General features: G+C 49.8%; 1 pseudogene; it reads right to left on the bottom strand.

The window, feature by feature from the left end:
* Window positions 1-480: 480 nt before the first annotated feature.
* On the bottom strand, window positions 481-3,452 carry LOC122902116 (annotated as a pseudogene).
* Between the last annotated feature and the right edge of the window lie 495 nt (window positions 3,453-3,947).

Raw genomic sequence — 3,947 nt, 5'->3', positions numbered from 1 at the left:
TTTTATAATAGATGTATGTTTATTTAGGTATATGTACATGGTCATAATCTACTGAAAAAAATAAGCACAAATTTGTCATTTTTAAAAAAAATTCAATGAGATTGTTTCCCACTACATTAGAAAAAAATGCCCAAGGTTCTACAGCTTTAAACAATCTTTTTGTTGGTACTGTCTGCAAGGGTATGGTCATGATGCAGAGAAGAATCTGATATTGCACAACCAAAGAACAAGATGGAAACTGTTTTCTCCATTGAGATTTCTAGGTGAAGCATTTAAATATTTCAGCACAAGAATTCCATCACCTGGCACCAAATATTCCATCACCTATCACATAGAATATGCCAAGGGAAAGTGCTGAACAGGAGAGCCACCATATGCAAGAAGGGGCATGGGAGGTTCTTTGTCCTGCACCATGTGGTCAGCTGAAGTTTCTGAATTTATAAGCTTGAAAGTGCTGGTGGGTTAAAAATAAACAGCATCTCAACCAAAGGCAGCTGGTCCAAAGCTGGTCCCACTGTCAGGGGATTCTTGGTGGACTTGGCAGCCTAAGAAAAGAACAGGTGTTTGTCTCCATGGCTGAGGAAATCTGGGTATCCCTTGTCCTGGGGCTGCCCTTTATCAGCACTCTCCACCCCAGAGCCCATCCCTTCCAGCCATGTCCCCAGCCCTGGGTCTCATGTCCCCAGCCACCTTTATGAAACTCCTTCCTCCTGAATCAAATCACTGAGTCAGTCCCAGGCCCTGTTATCAATGGTCTGGAATCAGGACCAAAAAGACTAAGAAAACAATGTGCTCATGTGACTCGGATTCTGATGCTCCCTCTCATAGCCGGCCCTAAAGGCCCTGCTAGGGGATCTGACAGAGTACAGGGCCTGCACTCGACACCTCTAAACTTAGGGAACACTGTAGGCAAAGGTCCTTCTTTTCCCTTCCTCCTGGCGAGCAGCACGCAGAGCTCTTAGTCTGATGATCCTTCCCCCATCCCATCCATTCCTGGTCCGGCTCAGCTGGGAGCTCACAGGGGAGCTCAGTTAGCCCATCCCCCAGGTCAGCTCTGCTCAAAGCAGGTGCTGCTCAGGGACTCAGGATCTGAGGTCTGCAGGAAGCTGGCTGCCAGGAATGGCACCAGCCTCAGTCAGGGTTCCCACTGTTGCACAGAGAACTGACCTCCTTCTAGTTCGATCATGCATGGTCTCTACTGAGGGCTTGCTGCCTTACATGAGAAGACACTAGCCATGTTCTGGAGAAACACAGCACTACTGTCCAGTCCTTTGAGATTGTCTGCAGAGGCCTTCCCACTCCCTCTTCCTGGGATTAGACTCTGGCCTCTGTTCTTGTAACTGCCTGGATGGAATCCCCTTCTCCTTGAGATGTCCCAATAAGCCACCATGTTGCTCATACTCAAAGGGGAGTATGGCCCATGCTTTGTGTCCCCAAACCACCTACCCTGGGTCCAAACTGACTCTCTCCAATGGAGAACAGGGTCAGAGCCAGGTCTGACTTCTGTCAATCCCTTTAGGCAACAGGCCTTAAGTAGTGGTGTGGGCCGCTCCCCTCTCCAGTGGCCTTAACAGTGAGTGAAGTCATGTCAGAGCTCAGGGCTGAGCTTGTCCAAGCTGTTGCCAACACGTGATATGAGATCTCATTCACCTGGTCCCATTGCCCTGTGAGAAGGTTCAGGCAGTGGGCATGGGTGAGGCTGGGAATTCACCGTTCCTTGTGCTCAAACCAGGCCATCTGCCCCTCCCTTCCCTCTCAAACTGCTCTCACTACCTGTCCTTCTAAAGAAGTTCCACACAGAGTGTCGATTTTTGATAATTATGCAAATTATGATGACAACAATGATGATGACATTGGGGCTCAAGATGACTATCCAGATGTTCATGGTCTGGGCCACATCTGGCTGCGTTGTTGGTGGCGCTGTAATGAAACTGCAAGAATCAGAGACCCAGTTGGGACCCCAAACTGGGGGAGGCTTTCTCAGCTCCTGCTGGCCCAGGTGCATCCTACCAGGCAGACGGTGTCTATCACTGTCCTTGTGGCAGCTGCTGTGACCAGTCCTGATGTTGGAAAGGAGGGATGGGATGTGCCCTGTCCCCCAGGGACTCCTCCAGCCAAAAGGGGAAGCAGGGTTTGCAATGTAAGCAGTCGCTCCTGCTGTGACAGACAGGAGGTGACGCAGGACAAGGATGGTGAAAGGGACAGTCCAGGTGGCACTGAAGGATTTCCAGCAATACACCAGGTGGCATGGAAAAGACAATGATTCTCAGGAACAGGGTCAGTAAGAACACCATCTCTGGAAAGACTGATGCTCCCCTGTTTGGGGCAGCAAGAAATCCAAGAAATGCCTGAGTACAAAGGTACATACAGCGAGGAAAAAATTCCAGGAGGTAAGAAGGGAAAGGAAGGATGCTAGAACATTCCTGTGGCCATTATTCTGCCAAGAACATTTGCCATGGATGGATGAATATCTCTCTCTCCCTCAGACACACACACACACACACACACACACACACACACGAGTCCACACTGTGGGTAGGTCGAGGTAATCTCAAGAGAACCAGCACTCCATCCAGTCTTCTGAGTTACCTGTGGTCTCCCGCATTTCATCCCAGTGCTCCCATACGTGCTGCAGCCAGCTCTTACAGTCTCTGTTTGATGTCTGCACAAGGAGCTTGGTCATCTCCAGTCATTGTCCAATATACCCTTGAACTGTTTGCCTCCAGGGGGAACCCTGTCCACTTTCTGTTCTTGGGGTCAAAGAGGTAGGTTAACTGCTCATTGAAGACAAACCGCTAGGATCCTCTGGTGTGTCTGTGGGCCCCACGCTCACACATCAGGCTGCCCTGCATGGTGAGGGAATCTGCCCCCACCCCCACCAGGGGAAACAGGTCAGCCTCTGGTCTTGAACAATCCTTTGCCCCACCCGCTGCACACTCCTCAGCTTCCCTTTGGCCCTCCTGGTCCTGCTCTTGTCTCCTTGTCTGCCCTGGCTTCTGGACCACATGTATGGGACCCAATTTGAAGTTTTACATGAACACAATAACTCCCCAGCCCTGCCAATGTGTTCTCCTTCTGCCCTGGGCCTTGAGACTTACCACTCTTTATCAAAATCTCTGCTTTGATGTCCAGGAATTTCTTTCTGAGCTCTTTCCCCAGGTCTTTTGGAGGCTCCCTCTCTATCCCACAAATGCTGTGTCCTTCAGCTTCATCCCCAGAGGGCCAACAGGTTTGATCTCCTTGCTCCCGCAGTCATAGAAAAGAAACTTGTTTCCATTGACCTGGCCTTGAATCTCACACCATGATGGTCCAGGCCTGGGCTGAGATGTGATGGAGAAATTGTAGGAAAGCGAGAGAGCAGCTGTGAAGGGAAAACAGTAGAAGCAGAGGTTGGGGCTAGAAGAAAAAGAGCAGCAGGCACCCCTCTGCCATCGAGGTGACAGCAGTGGCATCCCTGTAGGGCTGAGCTGGCAGAATAAAGACCATCCTTGCACAGCCCCTACCCCCAGCAGGAGAGACTGAAACTCTTCCCCTGTTGGGATAGGATCAGGATGCCTCTGCCCGGCAGGAGGCCACATAGCCATTGAAATGTCCCCTGTGTCTATCAGGCTGATACCCAGCATCTCAGTCTTTCACAGAACAGGCATAGCAAAAAATGCCAAACACGAAACTAAACACATGTCCTCCAACTGTGCTCATGGACAGGTCTGGAGAACTAGTTATATCAAAGATCTTGAGCTCATATACACAGAGAATAGATGGGCAGTTGGAGGAGGCAGGGTGTGAGGCGTGGGTGAAACTGGTGAAGTGGGTCAAAGATACAAACCCTCAGTCATAAAATAAATAAGTCATGGGATGTACTGTACAGCACGGTGACTATAGTTAACACTGTACTGTGTATTTGAACATCACTGAGAGTAAATCTTTACAAAGAAGTTTTCAAAGCC

This window comes from Neovison vison, chromosome 1 (assembly GCF_020171115.1).
Source record: "Neovison vison isolate M4711 chromosome 1, ASM_NN_V1, whole genome shotgun sequence".
In the NCBI taxonomy this organism is placed as follows: domain Eukaryota; kingdom Metazoa; phylum Chordata; class Mammalia; order Carnivora; family Mustelidae; genus Neogale; species Neogale vison.
This window is presented reverse-complemented; position numbering and strand designations above follow the sequence as displayed.